Source organism: Esox lucius, chromosome 13, assembly GCF_011004845.1.
Source record: "Esox lucius isolate fEsoLuc1 chromosome 13, fEsoLuc1.pri, whole genome shotgun sequence".
NCBI classification, from domain to species: domain Eukaryota; kingdom Metazoa; phylum Chordata; class Actinopteri; order Esociformes; family Esocidae; genus Esox; species Esox lucius.
In genome coordinates this window covers 34,164,653-34,181,336 of record NC_047581.1, presented here as the reverse complement: position 1 = coordinate 34,181,336, position 16,684 = coordinate 34,164,653, and positions in this window count along the sequence as shown.

The window sequence follows — 16,684 nt, the reverse complement described above, 5'->3', positions numbered from 1 at the left end:
GGTTTGATATCCAAACCTTCCAATCCCATCCTGGACTGACGATGCTTGGCTTTAGAGGCAAGCCAACGGTGGGATACAATGTGCTCTGCTGCTGGCTACGGAGTGAATGTGTTTGTGTGAACATGTTAAATTAAACCCATAGAGAAAACATTATTATTTTTTTTTGTGCATAATCATTTGAAGGGAAAGAAACCAACACCAGGCGTCATACATCTGAAATGAAACACCAAACTACCTCATTAGAATTTGAGAGAAAAGTGTTGGGAAAAGTGCTTCAACTAAAACTCTCCTCAGTTTTATTGCGTCTGTTCCCAGTCCCATTCACTGGCCTGGTCCTCTCCTTTGTGGGGAAGTGTTGAGCCTCAACTATTTAAGCTCACCTCCTACCTACAGAATGCTTTGTTCCTGCTCCTCTGTGGACTCGTAATGAGCCAACCACCACAAAACCACAACGAAATTAATGAGTCATTATGAGACAGGACCAGGATCGCTCTAAAACCCCCGCCCTCCCCTCTTCATACTTAATCCTCACGCACACCCCCCCCCCCCACCGTCGCCCCCCCATGGGCTCATGCAGAAAGGCCCAAACACCTCCCTGGCAATTAGAGACTATTACAGGACTCCCTGCTCGCAGGCCTAAGAAACAGGGCCTTCACAGCTCAAGAGTGTGTGCTGGGGAGAATAGAGGCTTGAATGAGGAGCCTTGAGGTGCTCCTTTAAAAACCAGGCCCGTCCATTATCTCAGCTACAGAGACCCCCAGGAAAAACGTGCAGTCTCTGAAAGACTGGGGGACTTAAATGTAAAAAGGGGGGGGGGGGGGGGCAGTGGGGGTAGCTTGTGGGAAAAGTTTTTTTCTCCTCGACTGTAGTGTCAAATTATATCATCGCTGTTTGTTGATAAACTACGGAAGCATGCGATAATGTGATAAAGTGGGTGAAGGGGTTTTATCTAAGTCAGGTGCTAACTGCGTTTACATTCCAGAGATTTACATCTGTAAGTCATAAGTCATAATAGTATAGTTTTGTATTCCTTTCATTGCTCGTGGCTACTGCTATATATTTCCTGAGTTGTTTTAACAAAATGAAGCAAACAGCAGACAACCATCTAAACATGAAAATTCATGTAGCTATTGATTTCTCAGAGAATTTCACGTCTCACTTCAAAACGTTTGAGGAATACGGGTTGCAATGTCCCCGGGCAATACCTCCTACTTCACAGGTCTGAGAGACTCAGAGCAGAAAATATATTTTACATTGCCAGCATTTTACTTCAGTGTTTTTCTGATAGGAAAGTATCTCAGTCTCATTCACATCAGTCCCGTTCATTGGCTTTTGAAGCTCTAGTACATTTAAAAAAAAATCCCTCTGAGAGAGAATGGGTGAGATCACATGGGTTTGAAGAGGTTTAGAATGGCAAATCCTGCTGAAACTGTCATTTCCACTCGAAGACGTCAATTTGGTACGTGAAACAAGGCCCCGAGAGAGCCTGGATAGCCTGGGAGCTTCCTGACAAGAGCAAAGGGCCCAGGGATCAGCCGAGACTCACCTGGATAAGGAAAGGCATTTCACAAAGCATGTCAGAGGAAAGTGGAGATGGAGAAACAGAGAGAGACAGACAGAGTCAGAGAAAGAGACAGCTAAGAGAAGAGATGAAGAAGAAAAAGAAAGAGTTACGGTGTAATATTTAGCAATTTAGTAACACTCATTATACTCTCTGGAGACCATAAGACTTTCAAGAGGCTCTTTCCGCTCTCCAATCAAACAACTCGTTATTATAATAGAGGCTCTGTGACGACGCATTTCACATGGGTTAGAAAAGTATTTCATCCAGGAAATGTCTATGGCAGTGGTTTTCATCCGGCGTAATGCAGCAGGCTTGTGGATCTTGAGGAATTCTCAGGTGTGTCGCAAAACCTTTCGTAATCACTATAAAAACGATCTGTCTTCATGTACACCGAGAAGCAGCGTCGCTCAGAAAATGCTAATCGGATTGGCGTGCGGTTACATCCGTAGATGTCTCACCAGTCATATCGACAGAAACATTGTTGCCGAGCCTTCTTTCTCATTTTAAAGAAGACTGGTTCTCCAATAGGAAAGATTCATGTCGTTGTGCGGCAAGCTCAGGTTCTTGACACATCTGTGTCACCTGAAACATGCAGATTAGAGTCAAATTTATTTGTATTATATTCCACTTTTGAGAATGCATATCACAGGCAAGTCTTTTTAGTCTGACCTATAACACAGTCTCTGAAATCGAGTATGGATTTGTATTGGCCTTTTTGATTTCTTCACAGGGCAAAAAAACACTAACCTTGAGCTGAAACCATTTGAAATTGTCACGGTCGTGGGATGGAAAGGACACAGGCGCAGAGTAGAGGTAGGGAAGGTAATCCATATTTAATCAAACAAAAGAAAGAAGGACTCCAACAAACAAAAAGGCAGCAACCAGTGACGTGGGTCTTCCTTACACAGGATACACAAAACCAAAATAAACCACGCCTTGGGGCCTACAAACTAAACTTAAATAGGGTCCCCAATTGGAGGCAATGACTAACACCTGCCTCCAATTGGGGAAACCAAAAAAAAAGGAGTAGAGGTGGCTAAAGGCCACCTCCTGTCCTGTCCTGGCTATGCCCCGAGCCCAGCGCAGAGATGGCTAGGGGCACAGCCAGGACGTGACAGTACCCCCCCCCAAAGGCGCGGGCTCCCGACCGCAAGACCGGGACGACCACACCCGGACCGGCGGAGGCTCAGCGCCCGGAGCCGCCGGCACAGGCCGGGGAGGCGGAGCCGCAGGGACAGGCCAGGGAGGCAGAGGGTCAGGAGACGGGAGAGCCGGCGGAGGGACAGGAACCGGCAGGAGAGCCGGCGGCGGGTCGACAGCCGGCGGAGGAGCAGGAGCCGGGGGAACCGGCGGAGGGTCGACAGCCGGCGGAGGAGCAGGAGCCGGGGGAGCCGGTGGAGGAATAGGAGACGGGGAAACCGGCGGAGGGTCAGGAGCCGGCGGAAGAGCCGGCAGAGGAGCAGGAGACGGGGGAGCCGGCGGGGGAATAGGAGCCGGCGGAGGAGCAGGAGCCGGGGGAGGCGGCGGAGGGTCCGGAGCCGGCGGAAGAGCCGGCGGAGGAGTAGGAGCCGGGGGAGCCGGCGGAGGAATAGGAGACGGGGGAGCCGGCGGAGGGTCAGGAGCCTGCGGAAGAGCCGGCGGAGGAGTAGGAGACGGGGAAACCGGTGGAGGGTCAGGAGCCGGTGGAAGAGCCGGCGGAGGAGTAGGAGCCGGCGGAGGAGCAGGAGCCGGTGGAGGAGCAGGAGCCGGGGGAGCCGGCGGAGGGTCCGGAGCCGGCGGAAGGGCCGGCGGTGGGTCCGGAGCCGGCGGAAGAGCCGGCGGAAGAGCCGGCGGAGGGTCCGGAGCCGGCGGAAGAGCCGGCGGAGGAGTAGGAGCCGGGGGAGCTGGCGGGGGAATAGGAGCCGGTGGAGGAGCAGGAGCCGGTGGAGCCGGCGGAGGGTCCGGAGCCGGCGGGAGAGCCGGTGGAGGAGTAGGAGCCGGGGGAGCCGGCGGAGGAATAGGAGCCGGCAGAGGAATAGGAGACGGGGGAGCCGGCGGAGGAATAGGAGCCGGCGGCAGGTCGGCAGCCGGCGGAGGAGCAGGAGCCGGGGGAGCCGGCGGAGGGTCCGGAGCCGGCGGAAGAGCCGGCGGAGGAGTAGGAGCCGGGGGAGCCGGCGGAGGAATAGGAGACAGGGGAGCCGGCGGAGGAATAGGAGCCGGCAGCAGGTCGGTAGCCGGCGGAGGAGCAGGAGCCGGGGGAGCCGGCGGAGGGTCAGAACCCTGTGGGAGAGCCGGCGAAGGAGCCGGAGACGGGGAAGCCGGCGGAGGGTCAGGGAGAGCCGGCGGAGGGTCAGGGAGAGCCGGGACAGGCGAGGGCGCCGCTGAGGCCGGGACAGGCGAGGGCGCCGCTGAGGCCGGGACAGGCGAGGGCGCCGCTGAGGCCGGGACAGGCGAGGGCGCCGCTGAGGCCGGGACAGGCGAGGGCACCGTAGGACGATGCGGGGGCTCCTGGGCAGGTGAAGGCGCTGCGGGACAAGGCGGCCAGTCCACCGCGGGCTCGGGCGGCGGCCAGTCATCCGCGGCCTCGGGCGGCGGCGGCCAGTCATCCGCGGCCTCGGGCGGCCAGTCAACCGCTGGCTCGGGCGGCGGCGGCCAGTCATCCACGGCCCCGGGCGGCGGCGACCAGTCATCCGCTGGCTCGGGCGGCGGCGGCCAGTCATCCGCGGACCCGGGCGGCGGCGGCCAGTCATCCGCGGGCCCGGGCGGCGGCGGCCAGTCATCCGCGGGCCCGGGCGGCGGCCAGTCCACGGCGGGTCCTGGCGGCGGCGAAAACAGGGCAGCGGGAGGAGCTGGCGGCTGAGGCCACTGGGCAGCGGGAGGAGCTGGCGGCTGAGGCCACTGGGCAGCGGGTGGAGCTGGCGGCTGAGGCCACTGGGCAGCGGGTGGAGCTGGCGGCTGAGGCCACTGGGCAGCGGGTGGAGCTGGCGGCTGAGGCCACTGGGCAGCGGGTGGAGCTGGCGGCTGAGGCCACTGGGCAGCGGGTGGAGCTGGCGGCTGAGGCCACTGGGCAGCGGGTGGAGCTGGCGGCGGAGGCCACTGGGCAGCGGGAGGAGCTGGCGGCTGCGGCCACTGGGCAGCGGGAGGAGCTGGCGGCTGCGGCCACTGGGCAGCGGGAGGAGCTGGCGGCTGCGGCCACTGGGCAGCGGGAGGAGCTGGCGGCTGCGGCCACTGGGCAGCGGGAGGAGCTGGCGGCTGCGGCCACTGGGCAGCGGGAGGAGCTGGCGGCTGCGGCCACTGGGCAGCGGGGGGCGCTGGCGGCGCTGACTGCGGCTCCCAGGCAGCGGGGAACGCTGGCTGCGGCTCCCAAGCAGCGGGGGACGCTGGCTGCGGCTCCCAAGCAGCGGGGAGCGCTGGCTGCGGCTCCCAGGCAGCGGGGGACGCTGGCTGCGGCTCCCGGGCAGCAGGGGGCGCTGGCGGCGCTGGCTGCGGCTCCCAGGCAGCGGGGGGCGCTGGCTGCGGCTCCCAGGCAGCGGGGGACGCTGGCTGCGGCTCCCAGGCAGCGGGGGACGCTGGCTGCGGCTCCCGGGCAGCAGGGGGCGCTGGCGGCGCTGGCTGCGGCTCCCAGGCAGCGGGGGGCGCTGGCTGCGGCTCCCGGGCAGCAGGGGGCGCTGGCTGCGGCTCCCGGGCAGCAGGGGGCGCTGGCTGCGGCTCCCGGGCAGCAGGGGGCGCTGGCTGCGGCTCCCGGGCAGCAGGGGGCGCTGGCGGCGCTGGCTGCGGCTCCCAGGCAGCGGGGGACGCTGGCTGCAGCTCCCAAGCAGCAGGGGGTGCTGGTGGCGCTGGCTGCGGCTCCCAGGCAGCGGGGGGCGCTGGCGGCGCTGGCTGCAGCGCTGGCGGCGGCTCCCAGGCAGCGGGGGGCGCTGGCTGCGGTTCCCAGGCAGCAGGGGGTGCTAGCGGCGCTGGCTGCGGCTCCCAGGCAGCAGGGGGCGCTGGCTGCGGCTCCCAGGCAGCAGGGGGCGCTGGCTGCGGCTCCCAGGCAGCAGGGGGCGCTGGCTGCGGTTCCCAAGCAGCAGGGGGTGCTGGCGGCGCTGGCTGCGGCTCCCAGGCAGCAAGGGGCGCTGGCTGCGGCTCCCAGGCAGCAGGGGGCGCTGGCTGCGGCTCCCAGGCAGCAGGGGGCGCTGGCTGCGGCTCCCAGGCAGCAGGGGGCGCTGGCTGCGGCTCCCAGGCAGCAGGGGGCGCTGGCTGCGGCTCCCAGGCAGCGAGGAGCGCTGGCTGCGGCTCCCGAGCAGCGGGGGGCGCTGGCTGCGGCTCCTGGGCAGCGTGGGGCGCTGGCGGCGCTGGCGGCGCTGGCTGCGGCTCCCGGGCAGCGGGGGGCGCTGGCTGCGAGAACCGGTACGGCGGGTCCTGATAGCCCCACCAGTCCTCACATCTCCCTACATCAGGGAAAGCCCTCATAGGCCCCCCCGGCGTTGTTGCCCGACGCCTAGGAGCTGGCACCGGGCAGGGCTGGGGCACCTGGACTACCCCACACGTGAGCACGGGTGGCACGGCCGCGTCCTTCCATTCCGCCTGCCCCCACAGCACCCCGCCAAGAAATTCTTGGGGCGGACACACGGAGGTTTGCTTACGTCGCCTCCGTCGACGTCTCCTCCGGGGTGGATGCTGTGGAGGCCCAGTGTGCCGCAGAGGACAGTAGGGGTTCTCCTCCTCCTCGGTGTCGCTGTCCGGCCAACCGAGGAGTTCCCCTACCGTCCATTTCTGCTGTGTCTCTTGGTGGTGGTTTATTCTGTCACGGTCGTGGGATGGAAAGGACACAGGCGCAGAGTAGAGGTAGGGAAGGTAATCCATATTTAATCAAACAAAAGAAAGAAGGACTCCAACAAACAAAAAGGCAGCAACCAGTGACGTGGGTCTTCCTTACACAGGATACACAAAACCAAAATAAACCACGCCTTGGGGCCTACAAACTAAACTTAAATAGGGTCCCCAATTGGAGGCAATGACTAACACCTGCCTCCAATTGGGGAAACCAAAAAAAAAGGAGTAGAGGTGGCTAAAGGCCACCTCCTGTCCTGTCCTGGCTATGCCCCGAGCCCAGCGCAGAGATGGCTAGGGGCACAGCCAGGACGTGACAGAAATGTACTACTTTTTATTAAAATAAATTGTGTGTAGATTCACATCCTCTTAAAGAGCCACTCCCCTCACATGCACATCCATCTGAAATAAATTTTCTTCTTAAAACTCCCACCTTGCAAGCCAGCCAATGGATGATCACATGACAGTCGAGACAAATTTAGTGTGACAACTGATTCCAGCCAATTAAAATAGAGAAAGCAGTGAATCTCCATAACCAAGCAACCTGAATCTTTTTTTGATTGGCGGTGATGCGTCTTAGACAGATTAGGTCACTTTCAGACAAAGCAAGATCACATTTTTAGAACATAGTGTTTTTTGGAAAAGGCAATGTCAATGTGGTTGGTCATGCGATGGGATTGCAGCTTTGAAGGAGTAACCACAGACTATTCCCGGTGAGTAAGGAACCACGCAAAGTATTACTTCCTTTCTCTCTAACTTCAATTCTTTTTTCGCTGTATTCAGTCTATTTGAATATGTTTGTCTCATAAAATGGATGATTTGCGCTGTGCACCAGAAGAGATTGAGGTAATTTCCATTAAATACGCCATTAGTGTTTATGTGCTAAAGGTGAATTTATATCCCATCGCGGTGTGCCACAGATCAAGAACGTTCGGAAAGCATGGGTCACATTTCTGACTGTCTTCATGTATCCCACATCCCCCGGAAAAAAACACAGAAAAGCATGAGGACAACGACTCCATCTGTGAAGGAATGTCATCGCTCATAAGCATGGTTGATGGGCCCACACTAAAACAATGACACAAAGGAATAAAAGATCAGAATTATCGACGGGGCAATTTCTTGGTAAACATGTTGAGAACTGTAAAGCGGTGTTAACTGTTCGCAGTGGTGTTAACTCTAATATACGGCCTGTGCGTGTTGATTCTGGAAGCCCGATGGCTGATAATTACCAGGTCGTTCCATTATTGTTGTTTTGACACTTACACACATTCACACGTACAGATGGCACACTTTATATCAGCAATAACAAAGCACACGCACAGGTTGGTCTTTACTCGCTACGGACGCAATCCAAGCTATTCAAATATAATTCAAGGTATTTTCTTATGGTGAAAAAAAAACAAACATTGTAAATAGTGAGATTGATGTTGGAAAGGTGAGTGATGGGGGGAAAACCTGTTTGGGACTATTCTAGCAAACGTGAATGTAATAATTCACTTCAAATTGCTGAAAAGGATGTTTGAATAAAAGGACAGAAACTCTCTTATGTCATGAACCAACTGATAGTCACAGGGCAGTGGCTTGGGGCCAGACACAGGGTTCTGATTGTCACAGGGCGGTGGTATGGGGCCAGACACAGGGTTCTGATAGTCACAGGGCAGTGGCTTAGGGCCAGACACAGGGTTCTGATAGTCACAGGGCGGTGGTATGGGGCCAGACACAGGGTTCTGATAGTCCCAGGGCAGTGGCTTAGGGCCAGACACAGGGTTCTGATAGTCACAGGGCAGTGGCTTGGGGCCAGACACAGGGTTCTGATAGTCACAGGGCAGTGGCTTGGGGCCAGACACAGGGTTCTGATAGTCCCAGGGCGGTGGCTTGGGGCCAGACACAGAGTTCTGATAGTCACAGGGCGGTAGTATGGGGCCGGACACAGGGTTCTGATAGTCACAGGGCGGTGGTATGGGGCCAGACACAGGGTTCTGCTTGTTAGCACTCTTCATGAATTCATGATATTTCAGCTCAATAAGGATTTGGTCAACAAACAGTCAAACTGTCCTCAGTGTCCTCTTGATAATGACTCTTAGACGGAGCCCTGAATGAAATCCACTGGGCCAGTCATGAAACTTAAAGATTCAATGCGGTAAAATACAATGTGCTGTAAAATATTTATGTGTGTGGTAAAATTGTGCTGGTGGTAATATTTTAAATTGCTGCTGTCTATAAAAGAGGCATATCTATATTTATTTACAAGCAAGAATGGTAGATGGGGTCTTGGTTTTGAGGTCCTGTTTATGAATATCGACTCAGGCTCCCAGGTAAGTGCCTATTAATCTGAGCCAGATCTTTACAAAGTTTCCCCTGAGGACATCACTTCAGGTCTAACGGCCTCATTCCTTTACTTGACTTTTAAACATTTAGATGGGCCTCGACTGACTTGTAGTTGTAACAGCTTCTAAGTTAAAGGGGTCCATTTTGAGTGTGTCAAACAGGATAAATAATTGCACAAAAATGAGTCTAAAGATGGAACCTTGGCCTTGAGTTCATCGGAAGAACCAAAAAAGGATAAATATAAGATCTCCAATGTTCCATATCCTTACAGTCACACACACACACACACACACACACCTCCAGATTCCTTCTGCTTAATGTATTCCGATCTTTCCAAATAAGTGCCTAGTCTACCAGTTTGTCTTCTCTCCCAGCACCATCTATTCCGAGAGGAGATAAAGAAAGGCATAACGCATTTAGAGCCAGTGGCGTGACCTCATATTTAATGAGCAGGGCCGTGACTTATCGTATGATGAGTTGTCCCGGTGGCTTCACAACCCCCAGGCAGGGTGAGATGCACAGCCAAAGGTTCCTACAAACACAGTGACTCACCCTCATTGCTTCTATTGTCCGGGTCTTTGATGCATTTATTTCTGTATTTGGGCCGGGGTTCTGAGGTTCAGATCGTGAGGCTGATTGCATTAGTAATGTTGCCCCAGTTGGCTGACCTGGCGATGATGGACACAGAGGTCCATATCCTTGGGCTATGATCACACTGGAACTGGGATTAGGAGTGCTGATGTCTTTCCCGTGAGGGTTCAAAGGGCTACATCAAAGTGTTTCACACTGGACCCTGCCTCCCGGCTTCATACATAATTACTGTTGAGTGTTGGTAAGGTTTCAGCTGCAGACATTGTTTGCATTCGGCCTCTTGTCGAGGTGCAGTCATAAATGCAGCTTCTAGCTGATGTCACTGCGGACTAATAAACGTGAAATGGCTGCAAAGCCTCATTGATTGAACTCTGCAAATCATGGAAATGTTTTCTTACTGAGGTGATGACTGAGAAACCTCTTCCTTGCTCCTCCTGTTGACTTGGTCTCTCCCAAAGTCCACAGATCCTTCTTCATCAAAGCTAAATCATCTGACCCAGACCCTGTACAGTAGACATGTAGCTCACACCAGCCCCTTCACCTTAGACATTCAGCTCTTACCATCGGTCCTCTGTGTCTCGCTGACACTAGGTATCAGTTGACACAGGCCTTGTCCAGGAGAAGAGGAGCTAAAGGGGACTTCAGTGAAAAGTCGAGAGCTCACTTAAACGGACTACCTGGGACACAGGCCAACAGAAAGGAGAGAAAAAGCGTATTGATTTAATCCCACATAAATATAATGTATATTTTTTTTTATGTTTGACTTCCATCAAAGGCTAAACAATGAATCCCAATCCTCTTTCTGCAATGACAACATGTACAGCATGGCACGTGTTGTGTTCCAAATTTCCACAGTCCATTGGAGTACCAGCCCTGGGCTAACAGCCAGGGGGCCAGTGTGTTCAAATCCCCAGATTAAGGAAGTGATGTGCTCTCCAAAAAACCACTCCCCAAAACTGCTCCATTCCCAGATACCTCTCAGAGTCATCTAGATTGTCAAGACAGTGTGACCACTTCGCCGGAAAAAACGTTTCAGAGTAATCGTGTTGGCTGAATGATGGGAAATGCTATTCTATTTCAGTAATAACGCCACTGGGGAATTGAAACAAGTAGTCTCATGTAGCCTATACTGTACATAATTGTTCTACATCTTTTCTTCATTGCACTGATTCAACGAAGGCAAACCCAGTGTAGATCTCGAACATATGTTAACAGCCTCTTTCCAGGCGTCATTAAGTTATTTGTGGCATGTCAAATTAGAATAATACATGCATAAACAGCTCAACGCTTCTCCTGAAGCCATGAAGGCAGATTTGTGGTTTTGGATTTGGCACATACAGCTCACTGTCAATTAACGTCCCCTGGTTGGTTTTCAAGTAGTAAATATTGCCACAGCTTCCTGGAACTCGGAACCTGGGTTCCACTCCAGAAAGCTCCTGTGTGTTAGTGAACATTGTGGTTCGAAGATACTTGTAACAATGCAACTCGGTGTGTGGTTCAGTGTTTAGTCAGACAGATTACATGTTCGCGTACGGGTAGAAGGAGACTGCTATCCAACATGAAGAGACAGAAAGCACGGTTACACACTAATTGAAAGTGATATGGAGATGAGTGAGAATGATGGCGACATCAATATTGATGATTATGGTTTAGCAGAGACTTAAAATACACGGCAAAAAGCCTCCTGAAGAATTACTTACAATGAGGTCAGACTGCATTACGCTGTAGTTCATTTGTAAAATGTTTGTACTTCGGAAGAAACGTGAGGACTTTGTCATGTTTTCGGGGACTTGGTAAAAGTCAATTTAACATGATATTCAGAATAGTTTCTCAATGTCTCTAACAATGTGAATACATTTATTTTTACTAAGTACCTGTCCCTAAATATTGCAGTCATCCCCACATCTCAGAATATGAAGTGTAGCTATTCTCTCTCATCTTTATGGTGGCTCTTAGCTGTTTGAGCCCACACCTTTTAAAGTCCGTATTTCCAGTAACAATCTGTTAGTTGTCTTTTAGGAGGCTGAGCAGAGCTTTGCTTTTTTCAAACCCATTTAGCTGTAAGACAGACTGTGATAAGACAGAACCAGAAGTTCCTTCAGAGCAGGACACATGCCAAGTCTACCATAATCCAACCAGGTCCATTTTTCATCAGCTTTTGTTTTGCTTCTCCTTTGGACTTCCCTTTGGTTCCGGCGACGGCTAGAAAACCTGAAATGACACAATTCGGTCGCACTTGTATGGCGGAGCGGCTGCCATCCAAACAGCTTTTCTACAGAGAAATCCTTGAAGACCCACACACATTTAAATCTGGCCCTGAGGGCAACAGGCTCTTATACACCACTGAGATAAAAATTATCCGGGCCAAAAGAAAAAATATATATTTTGGGGGGGGCTTACCATGGCAACAAAATGGCATGTCAAACTTCTGGAATGGAATGCTGAGGAGTAAACAGTTAGAGCCGTGGGAGAGCCCAGAGAAAACACGGCACATTTCAGGCCCTGCCTCACACTTGTTTGCAGTGGGAAGAGAGACAATGTGGTAATAACAGGCGAGGCGTCAGGGTGTTGAAAAGACGGTTAAACGGTCATTTGCAGGAGGGAGACACATAACCAGACCTAGTCATGGAGGAGTTGTTAGGAATCCTGTCACAAAGAGGCACAGGGCCCTCCATGAGACTAACCTGCATGGCCTGCCCGAGAGCCAGTTCCCTGGTCAGCTCCACTCAGCGACGGGAGATGTCCGATATTTAGGTCATCCTTTTCTGATCGTGTTCATGGCCTCACCAAGTCACCGGAAATTCCCAGACGCCTCGAAGTAACGTGCAATATCAAAACATCCGAAACTGATGCAAAGCCATACAGACTCGCCATCAAATGCCCTATCAACAGCAGCCTGGCAAAAAGCGAGGCGGTAGGCGTGAGAAGACACCTGTGGTGCCAAGGCAGCAGAGGCCCAACATGACATTGACCAAGTTGAAAACAAGAATGGCATTCCTGAGACTGTGTGTCTAATTGCTCACATACTCCCAGGAAAATCCAAAGCGTTCACCGTTGCATCATTATGAAGAGGAAGAACTCTAACCCGCCACCGGATGCCACGCTTTGGGATCTTCATGCCAAGCTGTCGATAAACCACGAAGAAATCTGTAGTTCTACTGCAACCACACTGGAGTCAAGACCCAGACTTTGAATACCACTTTTCTAAAATAGAAACCTCGGGTGATCAAACATATATCTTCCCTTCATCGTACAAGCATTTCACTGAGATCTCCCTGTGTGAACATAATCAGGGAGGCGGGCGAGCAATAATGAAAAGCTGTTACACTTAATATGTGGAAAATATAAACCTCTCACGGAGGGATTGATTGTTTTTAAATCATAGATCTTTGTAAGAGGGGTGTAAAGTACAGCTAAGTCTTCATTATGGGACGGCATCGATGCATTGCCTTAGATTTTCTGTCACCATCCTTCTTACAATAACACACAGCTGTATTTACTAGATGCATCGAGACCAAGAGATATATTGGAAGTATTGTTCCTTCTGCCACCCAAAATTGTCCAAATTTGAAGGGCTTGGTTGTCTGTCAAGCATATTTATTTCTCTTGAGAACTAAAGAAGGTTCTTATTATAAATAATGATATGTAATGTACTTAATTTACCTACATTTACATGTTTAAATTATTTCTTATCAGCTGGTATCACTGTACTATTTATTATACTATTTAGGAACATCTATACTATTCTTATGCAAATGTGAGATTTCACAGGGATAATTTTGTGTTTTTACAATGAGGCCCTTTTCTACTTTCTAAGTCAGGATTTAACTTGTGGATACTAAGTTAGAAGTAGTTTTTCCTGTATTTGTGTCCAATAAAGAGGAAGTTAGATGTAGTATTTAATGTATCTCTGTCCAGTAAAGAGTAAGTTAGAGGTCGTTTTTAATATATATTTGTGTCCAATATTGAGGAAGTTAGAGGTTGTTTTTAATATATACTTGTGTCCAGTATTGAGGTAGTTTTGCAAGCAAATGCTAACCAGCATTAACACAGTTACATGGAGTCGTCAAAAACGTGCAATCATTGGGCTAGGGCTGGTTAGCAATTGCACATATTATAGATAGTAATTTTCTTTTAACTCAAGCATAGACATGGCATCTGGTGATATCCCCCTTACTGGAGGAAAATATTAAGGGTCCCATTGCCAAAAATCCTAAACTACCCCTTTAAAGACAATAAAGACTATACTAGACTATTTTGGTGCCAAGAAACACATTTCTAATGTACTCAAACATACTGTATGTACTGAATTGGCATGCTCACTTCCATTTCAGGGGTACGGGGCCCAGCCGCCACCCTGGGTTTGTACAAACGGGCCCCTCCTGTGGATCAGAGAGCATATGCTCCCAGTCAGAGAGCTCCAGTAAGATAATGCGTGTCAGAAACCAGTACCACGGCACAGTCCCTATCACCTCGTCATAACTCAGTGCTCATCTGCACCGCGCTGCCTTCTGCGCCCTCCCGGGCCCTCCCGCGCCCTCCCGCTCCCTCCCGCTCCCTCCCGCACTCCGAGTCACGGCCTTTCCGTCCCCTCTAAGTACTCCAATAAATTCTAATGTAATGCTCTTAAATGAGATCACTTACATGTGTCATTCTTCTTCCGTTATATTTATAATCTGACACTTTGGCCTTCATTAACAAATGGCACTCAAGGCAGGAACGAGTGATTTCTCATCTCCGATATGGGCAGCGAGGCTGTGTAGAGAAGGTGAGAAGGGAGGGGGGTACAGCTCACTTAGTGACATCAACACCGTGCAGAGTCGCTACTGGGGGGGCGTCAATCAGGCCAAAAATATCGCCTCGCTGACTGAAATTCGGTCGATTTTAGACCCCTGTGTTGTGTTCCTCGGCGCGGCATGGAAAATGGCGGACGGGGAAATGATCGGCTACTCTTCCCCGTCCTCCCTCTTGCCTTCCTTTCTCTACCCACTCACCACCTCCCCATGCCCCTCCCACCCTAATAAGTAAAACACCCAGAGGCCACCCACTGTCCAATGTGCAACAACAAAACAAGCCTGGTCATTTACATCTCAGATTTAATTGGCGCCCTGTACTCTGAGAGGCAGTGGGGTGCATTAGCTGTTAGCTACTCCTGTAATAAGACGCCATGTGCATCACTTGAGGTTAAGCTTACCTATTGTTAAATTTATAGGGCACTATTCTCCCATCCTGGCTCCCATTCTTCATCTATGTCGGCAGAGAAAAAGTCTGTTTAGCTATTAATTATCGCAACAATGAGAAGATGCACACAGCGAGGGTAACCCCCTTTTTATTTCCTTTATTAAATATTTTAAAACAGCTTCATTATAATAATGTATTTTGATTAACGATGTTTACTGCAGTGCCGTAGTGTAAATTGCTTATCCATAAATTAAACTAATAAAAGTTAGTTGATGAATTATTACCCAAATAAAATGTTACAGTCTAATTCATTTTGCAGTAAGTCCTATCCACATAAAATATACATATTCAGAGAATAATAAACACAGAAATTAATTAATTTGTTTCCTAAAACAACTGTCCACTGAACGTAACAAGCTCACTCCGTATATTTTGCAATATTTTCAATATTATGTCAAATCCTAGCTTGTTCTATTTTTAAGTCATGTATCACTTTGTTGTTGTAAAGCAAGTTGAAGTGTTTTGTTTGAATTAAATACTAGTGATTTAAACTCTTAATATGTAACATCATTTCCCAGTAAAAAATACACAGGGTAAAATGTTTTTTACTCAGCTTGTTCACCTCTTAAATAACTCAGCTGTGTTATGTACTGTACTTTTTCTCTGTCAGAATAAGACAGATTGTTGTGTGCATACTCCTTAATACAAACAATTTCCAGGTAAATGAACAGAACACCCTTTTACCAACAATGGCCCCTTGTAAATTAAACCTGATTAATTTTCTTAATGAATGTTAACAAGCGTTAGGTCAATGGCCTACCTACAAAAATATTTGTCATATCAAAAATATTCTCAAAATAGTTTTTGTCTTGACAGGAGAATTAAGTACTAACACAGCAGGACCATGTATTAGATCAATACAGTTGGTGGCAGGCAGCCTAATGACTGGAGTGTCTGACCAGTAAATTCAAACCTGGAATGTTAAAAAATATATTTTTTATTTATTTAATGTATGCATTTATAAAAAACACCCAAAATAAAAAATGCCGGCAAGTTTATACATTTTCTTTGAGCTGCATCGAAACTGAAAAAAAGACTAAGTAATTTCTTTCATCTAAATCCCTGGACATTTACTTCTGACAATGGCGTTTTCCAGCAACGACAAACAAAAACATTTAGCCACTGCTATGTTAAATGTCAACAGACCAACTGACACTTACTTAAGCACGAGAAATGACATAAAAGAAGAAACTGAAACAGACCTACTGTAAAACCTGCCATTTCATTGAGGGAATTGAAAGTCCCATCACGTTATAACCATTGTTCTTATGTTCTAAACTATCAAAACTCTTTGTATTCTGTAACATTCACATCGTATGTCGCCGACGACAGTGCTGTTTATTATTTGCAAAAAGACAGCGGCAGCCGATATTAGCATTAGATGAACAAAGTATGTAATATCAGAGGCTTCTCAGAGTTAAACTTTGATATGTACCCATTCATGCCAATTTTGAATGGTTCTTTTCACCGGGCAAGCATCTAACAGAGCAAAAGGCTGTTTACCCTCTAGGTAAATGTACTATCTAATAGGGCAAGTCTAACATTTGAACATCTTTGCATTTCATCTAAATCAGTGACAACAAAATGGCCTCTAGCGTGATTTTTTTTTTTCTTTTAAAATCTTAACTATGACATCTGGCACAGCTTCAGAGCACCATGACAACACCAGACTCTCCGACAGCAAACAACTGTGGATAAAAAAAAAAAAAAATATATGAAAAAAGAGGAGACACAGCTACTGAGGAGAATAAGATGTAAAGAGATCAGTAATTATCCTTATTTAAACAAGCCCCAATTACGGGTAAATTACACAGAGCTGAGCAATTGTCAAGCTAAGTGTCCCTAAAATGTTTCTGGTGCAAATCCTCTTGCAGTCCGGTGTCTGAGAGCCATTGTGTGACGCCGGCTTACATTCAACACTGCATATTCGCATCGTGCGGTCGTTTCAACCCGTTCTCCGTCAAGCGTGCTGAGGCACAGGTACAGACCGCCACCGTGCCAGGCTAAGGGCCAGTGTTTCACCACTGGAATTAGTTTAGCCTGACCGGTACAAACAAGTGGATACATAAGACGGCATCTTCCCCCTGGGGCTACTGTACGGGATGCCATGTGGGTGTTATTTGGCCGACAGGCTGCAGCACAGTGGCTACGTTGAAATGTAAACGG